General features: G+C 40.7%; 1 protein-coding gene and 1 long non-coding RNA gene across 9 annotated transcripts in view; both read left to right on the top strand.

The window, feature by feature from the left end:
- The window catches only part of NTM (neurotrimin), a 939,904-nt gene that overhangs the window by 401,855 nt on the left and 510,564 nt on the right, over positions 1–27,485 (top strand). The gene's annotated exons all lie outside the window — the stretch shown is intronic.
- Positions 1,138–6,367, top strand: LOC116598190. The gene is made up of 3 exons (XR_004288989.1): positions 1,138–1,278; positions 1,659–1,777; positions 3,768–6,367. It is a non-coding gene; the product is annotated as an uncharacterized LOC116598190 (long non-coding RNA).

Below are 27,485 nucleotides of genomic sequence, written 5' to 3' on the forward strand. Positions count from 1 at the left end.
GTGGTCTCTCCTGCTGGGGATCAGTGGGAATAGAAATAGTGAAGCCCTCCCCCCACATCCCACTTCCTATTATCTTCTTGGCCTCTGGAACAAGGAGTACTCAGCCCATCCATTTAGCTCCCTCTAGGCTTCTTGAAGTGCTGGGAGAACTAGGCCATTCAAGCCAGGCAAATGTTGAGAAATTGATCTCTCATCTAGGAACCCACAGACTGCTCTGAGATAGACTTGTCCCAAGGTCCACCACGTTCTGGTTTGGACAAAGATTTTCTGAAAGTAATTTCTAGTTCTTTTACAGCTTTTAGGACAGGAGAACAAGTCCTACAGAAATTCTCTTTATAGTAATTCCAGCAGAGTTGCTTGCATCAGACTGCCCTTTGGTCAAAGACACGTGGCTCAAGAAAAGCAGATAAAAGTCAGAAATAAAGCTAGAAAAAGAGCATTCAGGTCACCATTTTACCAATTTTGTTTTAATCGTTCAGAAATCTCTTTGGAGTCATCTCTATTCAACCCAGAATGCAAGCAGCAGCAGCAACAGCAGCAACCAATGCTAATTAGTAGTAGCTCTTTAAGATTTAACAAACACATTTTATCCTTGAAATCACCCTGTGTTGTAGGTGTTACTGTGCGAAAACTGGTTCAAAGTATTTAATGAAATGCCTAAATTTACAAATTAGTAAAGAACAACAATAAAACCAAGGCTTTCTCTCCCAAGCCCAACGATTTTAGCACAACTATTTTAATAAGGAAGAGGAAATCAAAGCTAGCTTCATCCTATTTACTTTAAACAATGCCCAACATCAATATGAAGAGAGTACTTTCAGTTATTCTGGTAAAGAGAGAGCTATTCATTTTTATTCAGTACGATATGATTTTTCTAAAGCCAAGGACAGTATCTTTTTTGCTTGTTTCCTTGTATGTGGGTGTGTTTATACCTCTAATAAGTGTCATTTGTGTGTATGGGTGCATATATATACATAAATATGTACATACAGAAAAGTCTACATGTCATAAGTATACAACTTCATAAATTTTCCAAACTGAGCACATGTATTGTAAATAACATCAAGGTCAAACAACACAACATTGCAACGTATATGAATTCATCTCTCACTCTTTTGCAGTCATTACCCACTCCTTGAAGAGTGACCACTACCTGATCTTCCAACAGCCTTGATAACTTTTGCAAAGACAACCTGAATTCTATATACATCACTTAGTGTGGACTGCGGACTGTGCTTGATAAATATCTGTTGGATGAGTGAAGGAATTAATGCATCAGTGAGTAACCGCATGAGTCAAGTAGTAAGTGAAGAGAACTTTAGAAGGTGAAACATTGCCAAATACGGGTTTGCAGCCAGAGATTGAAGTGGAGATCCAAGTTTAATTGGTTGTGTAATTTGAGTCAAGTTGTTTAATCTCACTGAGACTCAGGTTACTCATCTCAAAATAGAAACACCAATGTCTATCTCAGGGGCTGTTTGTCATAAGGCTTAAAGTTAATGTATATAGAACCAGTGCCTGGTACCTAATAAGCTATTTATTACTGGTACCTAATAATTGTCATGGGAAGAATAGGGACTCAGTTGTCTGTATTTGGAGCATGACAAATCCCTTCACCTTGATCCTTTTTATTATAAATAACATTCAAATCCTTTTAGGAAAAAATGACATTTTAATGCAGTGGAATGTGTTTAACCATACTCAGCACCCCAGCAAAAAATAAACAAACAACAACAACAACAATAAATAAATCAACAAACAGAGAATGCCATGGAAGGTAATACAGCTACTTTGTGTCCTCATAAGTGTTCATGTCCTGGTCTTGAGGTCTGCCCCTCTGCCTACAGGGTCCTCTGATTACAGTAGTTCTCTTGGATTTCTGATCCTCTAAGCCCTGGCTTATTCTAGTGGTGGATCACCAGCCTTGTCTAATGGGTGAAGCTGGCATCATTTCAACTGATCATTTCGTCAGTTAGAATTCTATACTTGGTTGGTTGAGTCTCATGATAATCTAGCCTCACTGGGTCTCCCAACCATCACTCTGGAGTTCATGTTTTTATTTATCTACAGTGTTGTCACCACCTCTGCATAAAGTTCCCTTTCTCTGACCACCACCTCTAGCTGTCATTAGCATCTTTGCTGATTCTTATGACATCTGAGGCCGTAAATGATGCACATAAGACATACACGACAAACGAACATGCCATCTTCACGCTGTTACTTCTGAAATAACATCTGTGGCCCTTACTCTTAAAATTGGTATTGCTTTCATTTTATTTTCAAGTTAAAAAGAGTATGCTAAGGCAGTTGATTTGATATGTAAGAAGAAAGATTAGGCTATAAAAATGGTTTGTTTTTTTGCAGATCTCATCAAATATCTGTTTAGTAGGTACACACTTATAGAAAGAATCATATTTACTTTTGTTAAATTGCTTAATTTATCTTACTAGCACTCATCTCTACTGTAAAATGGAATAGTCTGGATTGGATTCCCCAGAGCTCAGTTAGATAAATGTACATCTGGAAGTTGAGTGGAGAGAGTCCCATTGAAAGGAAGGCCCTGGGACCTCTCAGTGAGAATTGCCAACCTGGGTAGAAGGACTTTTCAGTACTTTCATGCCCCATCTCCATCACAAAAATTGCCAAGTACCGAAAGCCACCTATGAATATAGACTGAGAAGTTCATACAGAGCCTTCTGTATTTGTGGGATGGTTTTTGATACTAGCAATAATGGTAAGACTTCCACTGTTTTACTGCTGGAACTTCTTTAAATAGTATTATTAATGATAATAACTAAGAATGTGATGAATTACATGAAATGAATGGTTAACTCTGTCTTTTTAAGACTCTAACCCCAGAACCTAATACCTGGCACACACTAGGGACTATTGTGCCTTGGTTAATGGCTAAATAAAGGAATGCCAGATGCTGTGTCTAAGACTTTGCTATGTTGTCTCTTCTAACTTGAAGCCACCTAAGAAGTAAGAAGGAGTACCTCTATTTTACAGATTTAAAAACTGAATAGCAAAGACATTAAACAATTTATCAAAACCATAACACCTGTCTTTCCATCCTGGGTCAGTCAGATTTGAGTCTGTACATCACCTTACGATGTTCTGTTAAGGGCTAGATTTTGCAAGCCCAAGGTGGAAACTTCTTTTAGATTAATTTAAATCCCTGTTTTACATGAACCGTATACATCACATGTCCTGCTTCCACTCTTTTTTTCTTTTTTAAAGATTTTATTTATTTATTTGACAGAGAGAGACGCAGTGAGAGAGAGAACACAAGCAGGGGGAGTGGAAGAGGGAGAAGCAGTCTCCCCACTGAGCCGGGAGCCTGACGTGGGGCTGGGATCATGACAAGAGCCAAAGGCAGACACTTAATGACTGAGCCACTCAAGCGCCCCTTCACTTTTTTTTTTTTTTTTTTTTTTTTTTTAATGACAATTGGTGTTCTGGGAAGAGATCCTGGCAGAAGATTTCTGCAGCAGAGATGCAGTTTTGTGGCCCTTGCATTTGTGTGGGCATCAGGATGTGGGCTGAGGTCAAGGTCTACCTACCAGCTGCTGTATTGGGCTCTGCTTCCCATCATTTCTGTATCAGAGAGGTAGACAAATGTGAAGGTTCTTGCCATAGAGCAACAAGAATGATTAGAAAGCTGGAGGGATTGACTTGTGAGATAAGATTAAAAGACCTCAATATTTATCATTTGTCTGAGTTGTGACTGTGGGACAGACAGGATAACCACCTACAAATATTTGCAGGATGGAATCTCCTCAGACCACTCAACTCTCCGGGCAAGTGGATGCTGACTGTCAGAAAAGGAAGAAGGAGGTCATCGGTATTAAATGCATGACGGCATGTGCGGCCTACTGCTGCTTCCCCAGTACCACCACCAGTGTTCTGGGTCTCTTTTGCAACTATGGGTTGGGAGGGTCACTCTATATTTGCATTTGCCCTGTCGGTAATCACACTGACATTCAGGTACAAACTGGTCATTAGCAACTAGGTCATTATTTTGTTATGCACTACTTTACAATAAAGGAAGAAGGAAAAGGGATCATCCTTTAGCTCAGATACTCAAGAGTTACAGAATTCAGGTGATATATTCACAATAGCCATTAGCTATAGAAGTCACCAGATCTTCATGATCTCTGGTATAAATTAATAAAGTAGTACACAAGTATTCCATCTTTATGTCTCATCCATATTTTACTATTTTATTCCTTGGGAATTATCCTAGGAAAGATAAAATTTCACTCCTTGCTACTTTTTAACCAACCCATGTATGGATTCCACAAGTACTTGAATAAGGAATGGCAAGAGATTGAACACAAATTAGGTACTAGATGACTATTAGCTAAATGAATGAATGAATGAATTCATGCATGAATAATTAAGTAGTATATATTTCATCAAAACTACATCTTCTAGCTCTAGAGTGTATGACATCTAAAACCACAGTTAGCATAGAATTTAGAGAATTCAAGTTCTCTATGACACATGAATACATTCATGTTCTTTGAAAGCCCCTACCTGGATGGCACTACATTAAATTAAAAAATCAGAAAACTAGAGTTGGTAATGACCTCTAGAGATACAGATTATGTCCCCCTGCCCTGTAGCAAGTGGTGGATAACTGAGGGTTTGGAGTTAAGGAACCTGAATTTGCATTTCAGTCCCTTGTCTTACTGGGATGTGCCACCTTGCACAAACTAAAGAAACAGAAACATTGCACAAGCAACAGAAAGAGCAGTGCTGCCATATTGGACTCTAACATTTTCATATTTATCAATTATTGTACTTAGTTTGATTTATTAAAGTGTAATAACATAGGTGTGTTGATTACTGGATTTCTTGTCACCCCCTTAAATTTTGCTCACTCACCTCACCCTAATCCCACCCTCTCAGCATTACTGTTTTCTTCAGGTGCAAAATATGATGATAATTTCTTCCTCCTAGGATCAGTTAGAATTTAATAAGCTAGTGCAGTGTCCAGGTGCTCATAACGTCTGCTCACTAAGTGATAGATATTGTGGTTATTAGATACTTTGTTAGCATCACTTAAGAAAGGAATAGTGGTGTTTGAGGACTCTCTTCAGATAGACTATTGGTACAAGAAAAATAGTTTAATAAATAACTGGAAGAAATGATATCAGGTTACCTCAAAGCTGTCTTTCTCCTCCTTTTTTATGATTATTTTTTAAAACAAAAGACTGCTTTATCAGAATACAGCAAAGACATGTCCATCCAGTATTGTCTGGAAGAGAATCACGGTTCCTCCAAATGAGAATTACGGTTCCACAAGTGCCAAGGCATGTGATGCTCTAGGAGTTCGGGTCACATTTAGGACAGTATAGCGCTGGCACACATTAGTTCAGGGCAAACAGCAGACATTTGTGATATTTTTTTCTGTACATGGAGTATGGTCTGAGGTGTGAGAGGGACAGTGATGCGTGTTGTGTCAGTGCCACAGGTGGGGGTCATCATGAGCCAAGGTTATGAGCCAGTACTTATGTAGAGAGGTACTACAATCAATGTTGGGCAAGAAAATATAACACATACTAATTATTCCACCAGAGATTATGAATATGGGGAATTGGGTAACAAGGTAGGAAGATAAACTAGACAGAAGAAAAGACTGAAGCTTTTCCAGGGCTGGCAGAACATGGAGAAGTTAGGATTCCCAGAAACTGCAAGTTTTAGGACCTGTAGGAAAAATTTAAAAAGGTTGGCAGAGCTGGGGCTAACCTTCCAAGGAGAGGTGCCACCTGGCTGCTTCTGTATCTCAAGAGCTTGTTGGAAGGACCAGGCAGAGCTGGTAGTTATCCTCTGGGAGGGGGCATTGCGCAGCCCATGCCGGTTCCCATGGCAGGGAACATGACCTGGGCTGGGAACTGTGGAAAGAAGCTGGAAACAGAACCAGCTGTTCTTAGAAATAAGTACTTCTTATTCTGGGTGAAGGGCCATTGCTGAAACAGTGCTGACAGGAGGAACAAACCAACAGGAAGGAGCAAGTCCCCTTCTCCTCTTCTGTCTTCCATCCTTTGTTTATGACCCTGCTGAGAAACCTAACAGAAAGCCAACAGGCACAGAAGAAATGTAGTTTGTAGAATCCCAGTCTCTGTATCACAAAGCAGAACATAGACGGTGCATTTGGGGCTGAGAAACACAGGAGCTTATAAGTGATGTGGGGTGACTGGCATCACTGGGTGAGGTAAGAGTCTGGGGCTGGAGTTAGATAGGCTTTTTAATACTTGGTCCCGCTGGAATACATGGCCCATTGTCTGCATTGTGCCTTGTCTTATGGGGAGGATGGGTCCCTGTCTCCCTTCCTCCTAGACAAGGTGGCATTAACAAGGCAGTGTAGGAGGAGTTGAATTTATTACACTTACAAATAATTGGAAGTGATCTTTAGCAAATCAAAAATATTTAGCAAATGATTAAATAGATATATCTTTCTTCCTTTTGTTTTCTCTTGGTAAAGCACTTCATTTTTTAATGAATAACTAAGGAAAAACTTAACAGGCTCTAACAATGTAATTCTAATTAAATGCTTTTTACATTAAAAAAGATTCAGAACAATGTGTTTAGTAAGTAATGGTGTTCATGAGTAATCTTTACACCAAGTAAATGACTTAAGACCATTTATTAGAAGACTGTGAGATCATTTTTTCATTTTCTTTCCTTTGTGGTTTGCAAGGATGAGCAAAAGAATATCAACAAAATAGTAAAAGGAATTTTGTACGGATGAACAACTATCTCTGCTCCACATCTTCATCCACACATCTTTATAGAACATTTACTGTAAAGGTGATTCTGTAAGGGAGGACATGACACAGTACGCTTTTAAAAAAAGACTGGTTCTTGCCCTCCAGGAATTTACAATTGAAAGGAAGAGATAGAGTGGACAAAGCATTTATGTATCCCTATGGCAACATATTTGTTTATCCCAGAAGCTGAGAATATGAGCCAAATAGGACTTGTTCAAATGGATGCCTTTCCTTTAGTTAATGGCCTACCCTGAGAGCTGGTCATTGCTTACTTGTTCGTTCTTCTGCTGATGTAGGCAAGAAAGCCTCAAATACTGAGAAGTACTAACATAGTATGATCATGTGTATAAGTCAATAATGTATTTTGGAACAATTACTAATGTAACTCCCAGACGTTTTTCTCATGGATGGGATTTTTATATTCATTGGAAAAATAACAATCACTGTAGTATGTACCACTAATTAAAAACTGTTGAATAATTTCCAACAGATATTAAGTAATTATTGGTAATTCCATGTCGGCACCAGTAAATAATTATCTCACCTTGTATCACATAATTAAAATTACAATGTCCCCCCAACAAATATTAAACAATCATAAATAATTCCAATTGTGCATGATAGCAGCCACACATTCAACTGGGCTGTGTTTATAATTTAAAATGACATTTTTCATTTGACTGCTGATTTATGAAGTTTTAAAAAATCAATTTGCCTTTCTTAATGGGCTAATGCCCTTTGGGGATACACCAGATGTTCTCCTGCCCAAGGTTGGCAGCTGGGCAGAAAAAAATTAGCCAAGCATATTGATACAAGACCTAAACAAGGAAAGGGTAGTAATAATGGGCAGCAGGGTTAAATAAATTAACTGAAGATTTGCTATAAAATGGTCCTTGTGATCCTCATCTTGATGATTCATGTGGATGTATAGGCTGCAGCCTTCAGGTTCTCCTTGCATTCCTCTATCCCACTTCCCAGCTGTTATTGTTATCATTGAGATCTCCGAGAGCCTGCACTGCAGTTCAATTCCCTTCCATGTCTCTGCTGGAGAACAGTATCTAAATGCAGGAAGGAGAGGGAGGCTCGTTCAAGCACTTCATTGCATTTGTTCTTCTACAGCCTAGCTTCCGCCAGAAGAAGGACAAGGTAATAGAACTGGCAAGAATGATGAGTCCAAGGCCTGATTACTTGAGAGCAAATAGGAATCTTTCAAATGATTCGCTTAGCAACTGTTTAATGAGCACTTACTATGTGCTAGGTACTATGGTTGGTGATGATTTTAAGGGTTTCTTTGTTATTTGACCTCACATAATATGAAGCTTATTGATCTATATCCATAAAACAGTTATGTGCTCACTGTCCATGTCTACTATTGCGTGAATTTCAGATATGATACGGATAGATCATCTCTGACTTTATGGATTTTGAGATATTATTATGGGTCATTCAGGGTATCTGCAATCTTCTTCCCTGTCGATGGGAAATGACCATCTGTGTTTGCACCTGCCTTGGGTTATCCAGATGCTTTCAGGAAGCAGATGGTACTACCCAATGAACTTCTAACTACTTGTTCAATGATCTCTCCCCTACTAGACCATTAAGTTCAATGAAAACAGAATTCATGTCTATATTAATCAACTATAAGTTCACTGAAATTAGCCCCATGCAAATATTTGTTCAATTAATTGTTGATTAAAATTCTAAAACAGTAAAAAGAGCAGAGGGGAAAATTGCCAATACCTCACACCCTTTATAATCTATTAAGAATATTCATCTCAAAAGACAAATTGGTTACATATACTATACTCCATCTCCAACCCCAATCTGAGCCCAATCAGACTAACATCCCATATGACTCTTGATGGAGAGTATCTTCAAACTGCCCCATGCTAATTCACTGAGTCAGACTGTGGCATTGTACTCTGAATAGAGCAATGGCATGTCTCAGTAACAATGTCAGGATTTGTCTGGGCTATGAGCGTCGTTGCCCCTTGAATTGAGAAGGAACACTCTAGGTATACAAATCAGATCCCAAAAGCTGTATGTATGTATGTATGTATGTATGTATGTATGTATGTATGTATTCTAGATCTTCAGATATATTGGTCATGTATAGGATAGGATTCATTAAGAAGGCAAGGTTGGAGAAGAGGAGTGGCAATTATTGGCTACTAAAAATTCACGGAAGCCAGGTCTTCAGGATTGGAGACCAGCCTGTTACATCCTGGCTCAGTGGAGATTCACTTTCTGTCTGTGTGCCAGAGGTAGAGAGATAGGTTCTGGAGTTTTGAATCTAGTGACAGCTGATCAAAGCAGTAGTTCCAAGTAGGTTGTCACTTCTTCCCGGAGGTGGGCTCAGGAGCCTATCTATGAAGAGAGAGAAGAACAGAAATAGAGAATCAGTACGAGTCTGGCTCAGGTGCTAGATTGGCAAAGTGTATTCTGATATTCTTTATAAAGTATTTGATCCATACCGAAAGTCCCTTCTGAGAGCTTTGTTTGAATAGGTAGATAAGTGAAGGTTCAAGAGGATGGGGAACACCACAGCAAAGTTTCAAACTTATGGTTGGAACAGATTCTATTAAATGTCCAGGTTGGGCACACTGATTTGTGCAAACAATGTTATAGGATTTTTAAAAAAATGCTTTAAAGTGAAGCATGTGGATAGGACCTGGAATTTTGAATAGCTCTGCTTTGGGGTACCATAGTGGTCCCATTAAAACCTACTGACATATTCAGGAAGATGATTTTTAATGAATTTATAGGCTTGTTTAATTCCTAAAGGATACGGTACAGAGCATTTTGGAGAGTGGCAGAGGGTACATGGAATCCCTGTGTCACCAGGAGTCCTTTCTCTATTTTCTAATGCTGCTCTAACACAGAATCTTTTTAGCAGACACCTGCCAATCAATTTATTTTCTTTAGTGGAGGCTGATTTGCTAATTGCTTTATATAATGCTAAATTCCAGCACTTTAAAACATGTATTGCTTTCATCCTCTCTTAGTCTTTATACTTACTTTATCTTTCAAGCTCTGATCCTTCTGTCAAGGATTGGAACTGTTCTGGTACTACTGACGTGGTGTGTCTCTTTCCCCACTGGGGTCCTTCACTCCCTGGGTCAGTTATGGCAGCAGTCCTCAATGATAGATGAATTTGGACCTTGGTTTCAGGTGATTTTAGCTTACAGCCTTGTCTACCTCTCACCACTTATAAAATCTTGAACATAGGGGTGCCTGGGTGGTTCAGCTGGTTAAGTATCTGCCTTCATCTTAGGTCATGATCCCAGGGTCCTGGGATCTAGCCTCACATTGGGATCCTTGCTCAGCAGGGGGGTCTGCTTCTCCCTCCCCCCATCCCTGCTTGTGCTCTTTTACTATCTCTCTCCCTCTCACAAATAAATAAAAATAAAATCTTTTTGTAAAAATTGGCCATTTTTTTAGACTTTTATGAAACTTATTACCTTTATTTGAGGATGGAGAAACAGTAGTCATCTCCAGGGTTATGCATGGCTTTAATGGGGATGATATACATAAAGTACCTAGAGTGGATTTTGGCACATTCTAAGTCCATAGTAGAGCTTAATTCCCTTTTCACTTGGCATCAGGCCAGGCAGAACAAGCAACAGCAAAGGAATTCAAGTGCTCCTTGTGAGTGCTTACACTGCAGAAGCAAAAAGATTTACCAACAGGAAGGGTTTGTGACTTTTAGACTTTCAGAACAGTGTTTGTGGAAAGAATTACAATCCCCAAGCCTTATCTGGTGGAGCTGACCTAAAGAAGTAGTGTCTCTCATTTATTGAAGACAAAGCAAGCAAGCTAGACTGCCATTTAGCCCAGGCTTCTGTGTTTGTGCAGGAAGAATGTGCTATAAAGCTATGAGCTTCAACTTGTATCCTTCCCTGGCCCCCAGGTTCTCAGTGGGAATTCTGAAACATGGGCCCATAGGTGTCCCCAAAGGAGGCTACATACCATTCCTTCTCCCTGCAAAAGATTCATGTGAGCTAAAGCAATTGGATGGGTACATTTTGCTTTGTTTCAATAACATTTGGTTTTGCTGCTTTTAATCATAGTTTCCCCTGAGTGTGGCATGCTTTCTGCAGCACACACTGACTGCATACCTAACAGATATTTTGAATACAACAGCTTGACTCCCCTGCTGCTTGGATGATAGCAATTGGCTAGGTGTTCTATCCTCTTCCTTCTCCCCCTTCTATGGATGCAAGGAGATTTCAAGTGCAATTTGGCCTTGCACATCAAACAGCAATTTTCGTGCAGAAACCGCAACCTCCAAAAACTCTACCCTAATCAAATCTATCAAGCCCAATTTAGGGGCGAGCTTGTGTCTGTTTATCAAGGAAATGGAGTTGAAATTGCCCCCTTTAATGGAATCACAGCTGCCCACCATAATCTTTCACATGGATGTTTGAATTAATGACAGGATGTGGCCCATGCTCTCCAACCTTGGAATTTGATTCCAGTTATAGGAAATTGCTGTAATTTCTGTTCTGGGATTCTCAGGGATGTTGGAGCATTCTATGCTGGGGTTAGAATTAATGTGTCAGAGGAATTAAAGAATTCAGAAGTGGTTGGGGGAAGATTAGCACTTTTACACAACAACCGGTGAATCACCGTTGCATCAAATCAAATCCATGGTGGTCCATCTGAATTACTCTTACCAAGTCAAGGAGAAAAAAGAGAGAGAGAGAGAGAGAGAGAGAGAGAAATGACTTTTTCTGAAGTTGAGATTTTAAGTTCGGACATAGCAGATACAGGTAGAGTGTATTTGTCCTTCTGAATATAGGGCAGCTCCCTTGGTTCAAGTGCATATTAAGAGTCGCCACAGCAGGTGGGCAAAGTACCCAGCTAAGAGGTCTAGGTCTTCTCTGAGCCAGGGAACAGGCCAGCAGCTGAATGTAGTGCACCCCCTCCTTCTTCTTTTCACTCTTACCAGAACCTCAGAACACTGCATGTCCCCCCACTAAAGCCTCAGGACTCCCTTAGAGATTGTGTTCTGGCAGTTTTGTGCTAGGATGGAGTCATTTCACTTTTTTTTTTTTTTTTTTTAATATCCTTACCAACAGACATTCTTTTCTTCTTTCAAGCACATTAGCATCTTGTATTTATATAGAGCTATTCACACCATGTTTTTTGTGCACGTTTTTATGTTTTTATCCCATTTTATTTTCACGGTACAGAAGGGAGGTGGGCTATTTATAATGCAATATCATAAATGGGGAAACCAAGGTTAGATGACATAGCCAATGAATGGTGGCACTAGAATAAGACCTCCTTCCTACAGACCCAGTGTTCTTTCCATGATACTCTGTGACATCTTTAGACTTTCTTCCCCTCCCTTTGCATGAGTTTGAGCAGGGCACATCCTCCCAGATCCAAGTCAACATATCCTGTCCTGCACGGCCCACACAGACTTCCTGCTTTACCTCGTGTTTCTCCCTCAAGGAAGGCTCTCCTCGTCTCCCCCCTTCTCTCAAGGAATCATTGTGAGCATTATGACAAACAGGTAACAGAGAGCCTCTCATATGTAATACACCAGAGTCTCAGTCTTTCCACTGCAAATAAAGGGCTCCGAAATTAGAGAATCATAGAAATTTAATAAATGTGGGGAGAAAGCCTATTCATTTTCTTCAATAGTAGCTAATGCTGCAGGAAAAAAACTTCCATTTAGAATTAATTCAGCTTTTCCTTATTTCTTTCCCTCTTTCCCAACCCTGCCTCTTTGCATTTATGGTCATTTGCAGGAAACAGAATTTCAGCTACTTGGAGTTTTATCTGTTGCTGTTTATCCTCCCTCAGAATTCATCAGCCCCTATATAGCCTTTATCCCTGCACCCATCAGCTATGGGGTGCCTTCAGGTAGGAGGATACAAATGAGTACGCTGGAGGCCTCCATGTCACAGCGTTGTTCTGTGACACTGATGGTCAAGTGCAAGGTGGGGGCCTGGGCCCTGAGAAGGCATTGCTGAGCAGCTCCCCCTTGCATCCTGTGGGGCTCTGTTCTTGATCTCCTGATGAACTGTCAATTGTCTGCCCGTGTCTGGAGTGCAGGAAGCAGTGGCTGGTTTCCTGTACAGTGTGATTTCCCTGCTTCCTTCCTCCTTGCACTTCATGGCTAACTAAAAGCCCAAGGAGGGGAGAAAAGGCAGGAGGAAACAAAAACACAGCGTTATTTCCCCCACTCTATAAATTGCTCATCAGGCTATTGGCTGAGGTTTAGCATTCTGTTGTGCAATATCCTTTGCTGGTTTTTTTTGAGTCTGATGTGCTGCCCTCCAGGGTGGGGGCATTGGGGCAGACGGAGACTCAACTCTGGCCTGGCCAGGAATGGCACCAATCACTGACGTACGCCAGTCATTCTAACACTTGATTTACTTGGTATCCCGCATTTCCAAGCATCATAAATTTGCAAAGCAGCTAATAAGAAAATTTTAAATAACTTTCCCTGCTCTGGCTGGCAGGGGGTGGGGGTGGGCTTCATTTGGTGGGATGTTTTCCTTCCTTTCACTGACAACCTTTGCAAGGGTACATGGTACACTTGGTGGCTACTTTTGTTCCCAGGCTACTTCTTACTTTGCCACCTGTTTTCTCCTCATTTTGCTCCTTTCCAACTCTTCTCTTCAAGTTTATCACTGACTGACTAATCATCAAATAAATTGGCTGAATCTCAATTCAGCCTACTCACTTCTGCAACATTTCACTCAGGCCATCTACTGTTCTCTCTGTGAAGCTGGCCTTCCTGGCTTTCCCCTGTTTCTGGGGCCACTTGTTCCCTGCCCCCTGCTTGGTCTCTCTTGCCTTTCTTTAGCTCCCAAGCAAAGTTTTCTCCATGGTTTGCTCTTTGGCTCTTTTCTTCTCTTTTCTTTCCTTCCTTCCCTATACTCTCTTCCTCGGTGTTCTTATCACTTCCCACTGTCCAATTATCACCCCTGTGGGAATGAAGCCTAAATCTGTCTCTAGCCTTGACTCCTATCTTGAAATCCAATTCCACATTTATAATTGCTTAAGGAGTATCACCAGGTCTCTCTCCCTGGCCCCTACATAAAATTTGTCTCTCAGGTCTATTGATCTGTTGATTCTAACTTTATAACTTCACACCTCTTCTTTCTAGCTCCACCACCTCCACTCAAGTTTATTATGTCATCACTTCTCACTTGAACTATCAGAACAACCAACTAATTAATCTCTGTCCCTTCTGTCTCTACCCTTCATATCTCTGCTACGTTAATCTTCCCAAAACACAGCTCTGACTTTGACACACTCCCTATCCAGAAATCATTAATGATAACTTTATGCCAGAAAAGTTAAGTCTAAATTCTTTTTTCCGGCACGAGTGAATGTCATTAGGCCAAACTCCTGAGCTGAACACTCAGTGTTTCTTGTGTGCGTGATCTGTCCACCTTGAGCCCTTGCCTTCTTTCTCGGCACGCACCAGGCAGTTAGTCATTTCCTGAACATGCGGTGCTGGGTGATGTCTCTGAATTTGATTATGTTGTTTCCTCTGCCCAGATTATCACCCGGGCCCCTCCATCCACACAACCTCACTCCATCTTCTCTACCTTGATAAATGCTTGATCATCTTCCAAAACTCACTGTGAAGATTATGTTCTCTGCAAAGTCTTCCTTCACCCAACTTGGCAGTGTTTGCCCTTCCCTTCTCTGTATCTCACAGCATCTATATCTCTGTATTACAATACCTGCTTCTATAAGTCTGGGGACACCTTGACCATCTTATTTGTCTTTAGATCCCCAGCACACAACATAGGATAAACATGGGTTCAAGACAGCCTTCCTTCTCTGTCTCTATGTTTGTTATCACATAAGTGTAACTGTGATTTCTTCTTTTTGCTTTTCCTCTGGTCCTTCCTTCCATCTGGTGCCTGTCCTCCCTTATTCACTTACCAAACATTCTGCCCAACCTTAACAAAGCTCAGTGTAAATACCTTTTCCCACAAGAAGCCTTATTTGTTCTCTTTTTATTGAATATACATATGTCGGTGTGTGCATGTGCGTGTGTGAACTCCAAAACATGACAATACCATGGATTGTAATGATCAGACCTGGATTTGGATTTGGACTCAGACAAATAGATCTTTATTCCTTAACACTTTAAAAGTTTACTCTACATTACTATCGTACTTCCAATCGCCTTTCAAATATCCCAATGTCTATTATTGTACCTGGAACACAGCAAATGATTAAAATAATTAATACATGTCCTTTCTTCCCTAAGGCACTTCTCATTTTATGACTCTTAGCACAGACACTCGTGCCATTTTCTTATTGTCAATAATAGAACAAAACTCCCAGTGGAAGAGCAGCATCTTATTCACATTTCTTTCTCAGCAGTGACTCTCGGAGCCTGTTATATAGTTTAGTTGGTTAGATTCTTTGTTGAATTTAATGGAGTAGACTGATTTAGAAAGCTTGATGCCTCAAAACAAAATAGTTTTTTTTTTCTATTTGCACAAAATTATATATGGTGTTTATGGTCATACCTATAAATGCTAGACATCATTCTTTTGGTGAATAATGTAACCTACATACTTCTGTGGGAAAATCTGATTAGACATCACCATTTCAATTTAGTGTCTTTAACAAAAATACTGTGAGGACTACCTCCTATATATCTTTATAAGCATAAAAAAAAAAAAAGAAACAACATTGGCTTCATAACATTCTTTCCAAAAGTGGTCAATGAGCAAAATTCGATTACCTGGTAAATCCATGTAGAAATTGAGCTTTCAGTAAATCTAAATGAAAAATCTTTGAAGAACTTTGTTCTCAACTATGGGGAAAATTATAAAGAGTTATTTATATGCCTTCAAGTACTATGCCTCAGAATCTTAAGAATGTCTGATAATTAAATACAAGGTCTCTGAACTTTGTATTCAGAGCAAGGTCATTAATAATCACCTTGCCTGGGTTGCAAAGTTTATATGAGAACTACATATGAAGTTCTTGATTTCAGACTTGTCTTTTTTCCACATCTCTGGAGCCTAATTTAGAGTGTCTGGGATATAAAAAGTGCTCAATAAATATTTATTAAACATGTAAAGAATATGAGAATTTTATATTGTAACATAGTTGAATTCATATTACCTAGTGTTTCCCTATTATTTTAGATGAGGTAATGAGACACAGAGAGGACAAGGAATTTGCCTAATGTCACAGAGTAAGCTACTGGCAGAGCAAAGAATAGATCTCAGATTCTGTGTTCTCTGGTCTAGAGCTTTTCACACACATCAAACCACATTAGCCATTTCCCAGATATGATAAACTCTTTGAGAAGAGAAAAGCAAAGCAAAACAATTCAACTAATATTTATTAAGCTCTTATTATGTACCAAGCATGGTGCACTGCTGGGATTATAAAATGAATTACACAGTCTCTGCTTTTAAGTTGGCAAACTTTGATGGAGGAGAAAAACACACAAACCACTGCTAAATACTTGTTAGGAAATAAAAATACTGTAATGGAGATGTAGAAAAGTGCTGTGAGCCCACAGCGAAAGCAGTTAATAAATCCAGTTTTAGGACGGGCAACATTGAAGGCTGTAAAATGGTACTTACAGGAAAAGTGATGTTTAGGCTAATCTTTGAAAGAAACAAGGCAACCATAAGCTAAGAAGAGAAGACACCAGTCTGGGCAGAGCTGAAGTCCAGGAGCAGGAAGGCGGAAGAGGGCACTGCTGCCCCCAAGCCTGTGACTTGAAGGAGCTACAGAAGGAATGTGGGACGAAGCATGGAAATTTCAGTTTGGCCAGATCCTCGAGGGCCATGAATGCCATGCATGGGAACTGGGACTTGACTTAATATATGATGGGGGCCCCGAAGGCGGTTGAAGGTGGGTACTGCCTTTTCTGGAAAGCCATCCTGGCTGCAGAGTGATTACAGTGGCAACACTGGCATCAGGCAGAGTGGTTACAAGGTTACCTCAAGATCCAGGGAAAGTTCTCTACAAACAGGAAAACAGAGTTCAAAATAGAAAGAAAACAACAGGAGAGATGTGATGGGGAAGGCTTAGCAGGCTAGGGTCTGGATTCAGTCTGGCTGTCCTCTTTGTGTCCTTACACAAGAGCCTGAGATTCTCTGTGTTGCACAATGCTGAAAGGGTGCCTGGCTCCCAGAAAGTTTGCAATAAATATTAGTGGCTGTTGTTCATAGAAGATGTGGAACATAGGTGTCTCGAGAGGGAGCATACTGTCTCACTCAGCCCTGTATTTCCAGTACCTAGAAGAGTGTCTGGAACATATGAGACATTATTTAATAAATATTTGTTATTGCTTTTGTTATTATTACCAACGTTTTCTGCTTTGTATTTTCTCCTTTCATACCCTCCTGAAATGATTGTATATGAAGCTATTTACATAAGGAATATCTTTAGATATCATTATTATTAGATATTCTCTTCACATAGCATACATTGATATGCACATTATTATTAGATATTATCTTCACATAGTATACATTGATATGTGGAAGGTTATTAATAATGTCTATCTTTCTGGAGCACCTGGGTGGCCCAGGCAGTTAAGTGTACAACTGAATTTCAGCTCTGGCCATGATCTCAGGGTTATGAGATTGAGCCCCACATCAGGCTCTGCTCTAAGTGTGGAGTCTGGGATTCTCCCTTTTCCCCTGTTCATGCGCTCTCTCTCTCTCTCTCTCTCTCAAAGTAATAATAGTAATCAATCTTTCTTAAACTATCACTTTCAATGTGTTCAGCATAGTAGATGAATACTTTGCAGACATCATTCCTTGAATTTTATTTAGATCAGTAAACTAAGGTGAGGTTAGGATGATTCAACAGCTTAGGGTTCTGTTTGGATGCTCAGTTGACTGGATCATGAGAGCCCAGCCATGCTCTCTCTATGACTCACTTTACTTATCTTTGGAATGGGATTTATTAGCTGACCTCATAGAAACATCTTTATTTCTAAGTACATATGTGTTGTGGCTTAGAGAGGATGAAGGCAGTTCAAGAGGGTTCACAGTCTGTGCACAGGTTCCTAATGATAATCAGAGATGGGTGGTCCAGTTATAAGTCTTCAGGGACTGGAGTTCTCTTTTTGCTTCTGTTGTTAGGTATATCCGTTTACTTGATCAGAATTCAAACCTCATTAGTGAAATATATTCTTCTAGCCACTTTCAGCAAACATTTATAAGGCACCAGCTATGGGCCACCCACTAAGGGCTACTAAGCTTGATGTAAATAAGTGTAAAGAAGACATTGTCCCTGTGAACTGTGAATGCAAAGAAATCATACCTATAAAAACAGGTTAGATAAAGGGAAAAAGTGCTCTGGTAGAGAGATATGTACAAGGTAAGAAACAGAGAAAAAGGAGCTGTGTTGAGTGGAGTTGGTGTGGATCAGGGAAAGTGCCAGAGTCATGAGCTGGGTGTTCTGGTATGAGTTGGAGCAACAAGAGGGTGTTGCTGGCTGTGGTAACAAAACTCACAAAGCTTTTGCACAAGGAAAGCCTGTATTGAGTCATTACTGGCAAGCAGCACACATAAGAGGCAGCACATTAAGAACTAGATTAGAAAGGGAGGAATGAGTCAGGTCTATAGAAGTGTGCATATGTACACACACAGAGACAGACACACACACACACCCCATACAGAGCAAGAGGCTGGTGGGACAGAAGAAAAGAAGTAGCCAGTGAGAGCTAACAGATATGGACTGGAATTCTCGTTTCTTAATCCTTCTGGGTCTCAATTTTCTCATCCAGAATATAAGATTAATTACATCTACCCAGTGGTGTTAATATGAGTAGGGATATCTAACACACGTTCTAGAAAATAAAGGAATTAGTGCATACACGTATAAGTGGATGCATTTACTTTATTGTATACACATACACAGCTGTACATCTATAACATATTTGCAGAGAGATATTAATTGATTTATTGTTGGGCAGTCAATACTTAACTTCTTTAGTTCTTTTCCAAATTTCTATAGAAGTCTCAAAGAATAGCATGGTCACTTAGACCAATGGGCAGCAAGACACCAGTTATAAGTTAGCAAATAAGTGGCTCTCCTCCTTGAACTGCTAGCATTCTTGGGACATAGTGGTAGCTGATTAATATAGTCCATGTCTGATTGGTTTCTTCAAGCTGCAGTGCTGCTGCTGGCGGTTCACACTCACCTGTCCCAGTGGATTTGCGCCAGTCGTTCGTGACCACGCCTTCTGAAGCAGCCAGTCACTGTAATGGCTTTGTGTGGGACATTACTGAAAGACTGGGGGGCTGTGCAGGGTGGAGAAACTATAAATGGTGGGCAACAGTAGGGTGGGTTTCTAAGTTACACCCCAACACAGATTTCAGAATTTCCTGATTATGCCTTCACTCCCTTTCTCATCAGCTGCTATCTCTGTTTTGTTGCTGTGAAATCTTTCTCCTTTACGGAGGACTCTCCCTGATTTTGATCTGAGGCAGCTGTAGTCTGGTGACAACCCGCAATTCCCACAGTCGCTTCTCTGACTGTGTCCCAAGGTAGGCAAGCTCTGGGCCTCCAGTGGCTGTCCTTCCAAATCACCTCTCAGCTTTGTTTCCAAACTCCTGCCTTGACGCGGGTGTATGTTTTGATAGAAGGTTAATGCATACGTGAATACACAACTTTTGATTTATCGTCCTTGTGAGCTCATCACTCTTTCCTTTAAATTAAAACTCCCTCCAGATGGGGATCTGTGACACAGATTTATTGATCTGCAATAAAACCTCACTCATAATCTCTACAGCTGCCCATTCATCTTCTCTGGAAAGAGGGTTCATTACTCTGGATGTCCCAAGAATGAAAGCAAGAAGCTAACTTTCTGCTTTTGTTCCTTTTTTCCCCCTCCTACGCTTTCTGCTTCTCCTCCTTCCCTTTCTCTGACCACCGCCTCCCTTTACTTCATGAGATCAGCAGAATCCCCACACAGAATTACTCCCTTTTCCCAGAATTACCCTTCAAACCTCTGCCACCCAACCCAAAGATGTCCAAATGTCTTTGTGGGCATCTTGTTAGTGTTTGACATCAAATCAAGTTTATGGCTGTCCTCAATAGCCCAACCCTCCACTCTGGTCCTTCCAGATCCGTTAGTACTCCGTGGTTTGGACAAGCCACTTTGGACTCAGGAGATGTATGAGATCATAAGAAAAAAGAGAACATAAGCAGTCAGACTGATAGAAATCAGACCAAGTGGCAGGTGGAAAGTCCTAGGTCTGTGGCTGAAATGGGGCAATTGTGGATAAAAAATGCTTACTACTGTGTGTTTTGTTGGGTCCAAAGAGCCTCTGATTTATTGCCTAGGAGATATTCTGGAGTGCACACATGATTGAGGCTGCTTCCACTGGTCAGCAGATGGCTTGGTCCGTGTGCCAAGAGGTAGGAGAGGTAGCTGTTATCTCAGGCTCAACAGAAGGAAGGGCAAAAGGACTTTCAGAGTGATCAGATGGATTGCCTAGTCAGTTCAGTGGAGTATCTCTTCATATTGGTAAAACTGTCTTGGATTTCCCTGTTTGGGACAAAAAACAAACAAACAAACAAACAAAACCAAACAAACCCAAACAAACCCATGGCTATCATCTAGTCTTGTGGATTTCAGCTAGAGTGTCGTGATAACCTGGTGTGTTGCAGTCAGCTGTACGGTATAATGCAATATCCCAGCATGTCACAAGTGATTTGTTATTTCCAATAATAAAGTACTGAAGTTTGCAAATGAACTACTTAAAACAATCAATTAGAACAGATTCAAGGTTATACTTACAATAATGTCATTTTCACTCACATGAATTCCGATATGACTTCTTAAATAGGAATGGGATGTACTTAGAGGTAACCTGGCAGGTATTACACATTGTATATAGGGGTCGGATGGGCATGTGGTGAGTATCCGTCACTGGGAATTGAGAATTACTGTCCTGGTCTGTCTCTCTCTTCTAGGCAGGAGGGATGTCCTTAGAAGAACTCTAAGTACTCATCTCTTGTGTCCTTACAGAATGACAAAGGATATAGCTTCTCATCCTCATTTTAAAATGGCAAAGCCACAACCCAGAGCCAAGAGATGAATGCCAAAGTCAGGATTCTAACCCAAATGTACAAATGTGCATTCCACTGCACACTTTCCACTGACCACTACCTCCTCCAACAGGAAGGCAATCAGAAGCTTGGGGCAGAGGCAAGAAACAGGTGGAGAAAGAGTGAATGGGAAATGAATCACTATTTATCACTGTAATCAGGAAGCTACCCCAAGCAGGTTTAATCACCCCGTGCAGAGAGGGATGCAGAGCGAGTTTATGGTTTACAGTGAGCAGGCTGACACAGCTGATTGATGTCAAATATGTCATGATGTATATTGTAAAGCAGGGAGATTTAATGGTGTAACTCTATGGCAGGCTTAGAAGTGAGTTGCTGCAAAGTAAGGAGTGATGGATGGGCTCATTTACATGTAAAATTGCCAATGGCATTGACAGCACTGCTATGTGAGGGGAAGATAAGAGGCAGGAGCAAGCTCACTCTTGTCCTAGTGTTGGAATATTAAAATACAGCTGTGGCACATCTGGAGTTTGCAATGGACTTCAGAGGTATAATTATTTCTCACCTTTTAGCCCTGAGATAATCTACATCTTTTATAAAGTTTTCTAAAAAGTCATCATACCGTCCCCAGATCAAGTGTTTACAGTAGATGGTGATGCTGGTCTGAAGTTCAGCTGTATGGAGATTGTTAGCAAACTGAACACTCCATGGCATTTATGTATCCCTAACAACCTCAAACTGCTTGCAGAGTAACAATGTGAAAGACTGAAACACTGACTTTAAAACTCCATTTGCCTCTCCAAATTCTTATTTTCTCCTGGTTCTCTCTGCCCTAGGAAGAGAATTCATCTCTCTCTCTCTCTCTGCCTGTGTGTGTGTGTTTCTTTTTTTGTTGATCTCTTTTTTCTTTCTCCTCTAATAAGGCTGCCATTATCACGTGAGGGCTAATGTCTATTATATATGAGAATGGGGGATTGATTTATCCTTGGTACAAACAATGATGTTTGGATCAACTCCAGCTAAACATTCAACCATGAGGATAGACTCTTAGGCCAAGGCTTGTTGGTTGAAGAGCACTTCACATGTGCCCACGACATGAGAAAAACAACAGTAGAGCATTAGAGTCTGCCTATCTCCCCTTCCTTCCCCCTTCCATTCCCCCACACCACTTTCCAGTTTTCTCCTCCATGAAACACACCCTGGGCATTATGCCAGGGACTGGAGACATAGAAGCAAACAGACACTAGGTTAAAGTGTGGGATAGAGAAGGGGGGAAAAAAAAGAACTTGTGACAATGCATCACCATGGCTATGTGCCCCACCCCTCACAGGAATATCTCCAGGAGGCAAAGGGCTATCAGATAAATAAGCAGGACCCCTTGGAGGCATTAGCATATGAATCAAGACTCTAGGTAGCAAAGTGAAGTGGAAAAGGAAGATTTTGCCAGGGGAAAAATGGTGTACATGTGTCCAGAGTGAGAAAGTGGAAAATTCAAGGGTATGCAAGTAGTATGATGCAAGAACACAGGAACACTTGAAAAGGGACAGTCAAAAGAGAAGTTTAAAGAAACAATCAGGATCCTGAAAAGCCTGCCTACATGCCTGTTTAAGTGGTATGGATCATGACCTCCAAGGGTTCCTTTCGTACATGTGATGATGTTTTAGATTTGCTCTATGTATTTGCTTTTAATAAGCTGGGACTTATTTCCAGCTATGATTGTCAACGTATGGTTAAGAAGACAGTAATAATATCATCAAAGTTATGCCTTTCGTGATGCTCTCTTCTTATAATTAAGCACATAATATTTAGAACTAAGAGATTACCAAACATATTTGCCAGTTTAGTTTAGTGTTTTCATGTACTTCTCCAATACCATATGATTGTTATCACGAGAGCAAATTAATTTTATGTTAGTTAATAGCATCCATATTTGATCATTCAATCATTCTTTCATACCTTCGAAACGTATTTATTGAGAACCTCTTAAGTTCGAGGTACTTTGCTAGGTGATAGGAACACAAAGATGAATAATACAAACATCTTCATAAACTAATGAGGAAGCCATACATATATGTGTATAAACATGCGTATATATATTATTTATATACACATTTATAGAGTTATGTATGTATGTGTGTGGGTATGTGTGTGCATCTATATAACTATGGCCAATACATCATAAACTGAGTTTTTATAAAGAATGGACTGGGGTTCTAGAGCGGAGGAATTTACGGCCTTTGCCACAGTCTGGGATACTCTGCAGAAGAGGTATTTGACCTGTATCGGAAAGAATGTGGTAGGAGTTTTCGATGGGCAAATTTTGCAGATGGGAAACTAGGGAGTTTGGTTACCAATAGCTCACCTATACAGAGTTTCCTGGATTTTCACCAATAAAATCAACAAAATGTTATGATTATTTGCTTCATTCAGTTCTACACAATAATCCTTTATTCTTCTGAGGACTTGGTCACAGTATTACTTTGATGTTGCCGTTGGCAATGTAAGCTGGTGGTTAGGACCAAAACCTCTGGGATCACAGAGACCTGGGCTCTGACTTCATCTTTGCCACTGAATAGTAGTAAGATCTTGGATGAGTCACTCACTCCCTATCTTTCATTCCCCTCATGTATCACACTGCTTCTTTCATAGAGTTCATTGAATATTAAAAGAGGTAATGTGCTTAGCTTGGTGTCAAGCACACAATAAGAGTTAAATAAATGTTAGCCATGTATGATTAATATTATTATTATCATCTGTCATTTAACACCTAATGAAACAATGAATGAACCACAACATGGTACCTTTATGGAGCTAATGTACCTCCTATAAAGCCTAATAGAGCACTCTTCTCATCGCTCTTCAGAAAGGATGTGGTCCCACTGCAATAAATCACCAACACAAGAGTGGGTCCACATCATCCCTATTCTCTGCTTGCCACTTGGGTTTTACTCCAATTATTTTGCTATTTTCCCTGGTGTTTCCTTTTTTGCTTCTCAGCTGAAAACTTCATGAATGTGCAGTTTACTTCCTCTTCCAGATCATTAGCAAAGCGGCGATGAACGCTCACACCTGGCTCGCTTCCTTTAGACTCCCTCCCTCTAGGTGCCTCCCCCACCTGGTTCTCTGCTAGACCAGATTGTGAGTCCACGAAAATATGTTCTTATCACATGTTTGCATTGCATGTGAAAACAAAGGTTCCAGAACCCTTTAGTGCAATTTCAGATGGTAGTATATTTTCATCCCTCCCCACTCCTTGTTGAAAAAAAGCCAAAAATTATCAATGGCTTGGATCCTAAGAGGCACTACTAAACTTGGTCCTGCTCTCAATCCCATGAAAGAAAATGTGAGAAAAATAAAATAAAACTCCAAAATAAAATGGGGAAGTGAGACGCACCCCCATTTAAAAACCACTCTTACTCCACTCTGCACCTCCATGCCTGGTGTACTGCTCATAAGGTCTGTATCTCTCCCTCAGCTGTCCCTTATTCTGCATTGCTGCAACCACCATGGTTTCCAGTTGAGAAACCTGGACTCTCCTCTTGATTCCTTTCTCTTCCATCACATACAGACAATTTGGCAAGGAAGCCGTGATAATTCCACCTCCCAGATGTCTCTCAAAACCAACCACCTCTCTGTAGCCATGCTGCCACCTTCCACACCCACACACTATGGGCAATGACTTCTGATGGTCCTTCTTCATTTCTGCACTTCCCCAGTGTGTTCTCTACTCAGCAATCAGAGATCTGTTAAAATGGAAATGTGAGTTTGCTGCTCTTCTTACATCCACGGCTTTCTATTGCCCTCACGATAGGATCAAGCTTGAACTCTAATTGGCTGAGAAGGATCTTCTTAACCTCCATGACCCCTCATCCCCGTTGCCTTCTTTGTTACCTGTTGCTACTCTCCTGTCCCCTTAACCCCCACCTTTGTGCTGATACTGGCTATCTACAATTTACCCGTTGGTTTAGAGCTTAAATTTGACTTCTTTCTGGGAAGCTTTCCAACCCAACTACACTCTGCCCTATGACCCACTTACATGCTCCCATAGCTTTTCAAACCCCTTGATCGCAGCACTTACCATATTACATTCTATTGTAGGTGCTTATCACACTGGCTGTGTCCCTTATTGGGTTGTGCTCCATGAGAGCAGGCATTATCGCTCTTGCTCACAGCTCTCTCCTAGTACAGTATCTGGAACACAGTAGGTGCTCAATATATATTGGTAGAATTCTTTAAAAAATTTCCTTGAATACTTTTTTTTTTTTTTTAAAGATTTATTTTTTATTTATTTATTTGACAGAGAGATGTATTATTTATTTGACAGTAGATGGAGAGGCAGGCAGAGAGAGAGAGAGGGAAGCAGGCTCTCCGCCGAGCAGAGAGCCCGATGCGGGACTCGATCCCAGGACTCTGAGATCATGACCCGAGCCGAAGGCAGCGGCTTAACCCACTGAGCCACCCAGGCGCCCCTCCTTGAATACTTTTGAAGAATCCTCTAGAGATTGGGAAACAAAGCCAAGACAAAGGATAGAATCAAAATTCTCCTGGGAGTGGATGTGAGAACTTACCTTCAAAGAAAAGGGAATGGCTTGATTTTCCTCCCCACCCTATGATTTCCTGCCACCTGTCTCCCCAGCCCATCTCATGGTCAGGATACAGGCTCTCATTTCACTCAACTTGACAGTCAGCAGAAGGGCCTAAATTGGGATATTTTCCAGAGGCAGGTTGAGTAAGCACCAACTGAGCTGACCCTGATAGAAACGCTTAAGAAGCTTTGCAGGAGGATTAAGGCTTTAATCTTGCTTCCTTTCGGGTGGTGGGAGCAGATTCCAGCACGTGGGCAGGGCCGGGCTTCAGTGTCTCTGAGCCTTAGGGATGCAGGCTGTGGGGGTCTGTGCACTGGGGAAGCCAGTAGTTAGGAATGGTGAGAGAAATCTGGCAAAGAGGCAATTGCTTCCGTTTCAACATTTTAAGAACTCAACTGAATTATCTTCTCTTTTCTCTGCCTTTATTTACAATTCAGAAAGCTTTCCTATTTCTAAATGTGAAGTGCTCTCATTAGTGGCTGGAAAATTCTGCATTTGTGGATTATGTAACAACTAAGGCTAAAGCCAGAGACACAGAAGCAGAAGAGGATTTATTCTGGATCATGCCAAGTGAATCCACCGAGGGAAACATCTGAGGTTTAGTCACTCATCATGAATGCATCTCAGACGCCCTGATCCAAAATCATCTGATATTTTCAGTGTCATTGGTGGACAGTCTCTGTCTCTCAGGTCTAGTACTCCTCAAACAGTAGACAGTTGTCCCCAAGATTACCTAGAATGATAGGTTTTTTTTTTTTTTAAGTTCTGAAGAGAAAAAGTTGATATTTTTATAAAGTCTGGGGTTAATCCCATATTTTCTTGGATACCCCATAGTTTCCAAGATTATTTATTTATTTATTTGAGAGAGAGAAAGCAGAACAAGCAGGAAAGAACACAAGTTGGGGGGTGGGTCAGAATGAGAGGGAGAAGCAGGCTTCCCACTGAGCAGGGAGCCCTATGCTGGCCTCAGTCCCAGGACCCTGGGATCATGACCTGCGCTGAAGGCCAACACTTAACAAACTAAGCCACCCAGGTGCCCTTTGGATACCTCATATTTTAGAGATTTCGTTAATATGAAAACAAAAACGGTTGCCTTCTGGATGGGGAAATGATATTACTGGATGTGAAACTAGAAAAGGGGTTTAAAGATTATTTAGTCCAATTCTTCAATGACAAGTGAAGAACCTGATTGATTGAGGTTTACCCCCAAATCATGCAACCCTATATTGACTTGAGCTGGCATTTTGCCACATCACATTAGATGGTCTAGAGGTTAAGGATTTTAGAAGTCTGTGGTTCTTGAAGGGAGATCTATCCAGAGCAAAATAAGGCCACAAACTATTTGGGGCCCCTTTCAGCTTAAAGACTTAGAGCTGAATTTCTTCAAGGTTCATCCTTCAAATTGTCTAAAATAGAGGAGGTGCTGAGTGAACATTAATTGGGTGATGTTGATTTTGTGCTATTTTTATGTAATCTGAGTGGGTTTCTGAGTGTATCTGCAGCTTCCAAATATTTTACCTAACCTTCCCTGAGATTTTTAATGGCCCCCTTTGCAACTGCCCCACCCCCAACCATGGCACAGCTTCTCTTTCTAGATATTTCTTATTTGGGCTTCAGGTTGTGTGGGCATTTTGAAACCCAGGAGCATATGAGCTTGTATATCACCTAACTGAGGTCTTTCTGGGACTATTGTTTCAGGTTTTAATTTCAATATGTTGAGGTGAGTTTCTACCTGAATTTCTCAGACCTTCTTTGCATTCATATCCAGGCTGTTCTGAGTACTCTGTATACCTGTGTGAATTTCCCTGAAAGACTCTAGTGTGCCATTGACTTGTGTATTAATAATATATCTGATTCATTACTACTGCACCCCAAGCAATATGACCTCAGGGTATATACATGACATTTAAGACCAAGAATTATTTCACATAGAACAGATCTGCTTAAAATATAAAATCATCTTTAGGGATTTAGGGAGAGTAAAAATGTAATGGATGGAGCTGATTTTTAAAAACAAACACTTGATCCTGAAACTGCTTCTTTCAGTCTTTTGTTTTATGAGGAATGGGAAACTGGCTTCAACCTG

This window comes from Mustela erminea, chromosome 9 (genome assembly GCF_009829155.1).
Source record: "Mustela erminea isolate mMusErm1 chromosome 9, mMusErm1.Pri, whole genome shotgun sequence".
Lineage (NCBI taxonomy): Eukaryota > Metazoa > Chordata > Mammalia > Carnivora > Mustelidae > Mustela > Mustela erminea.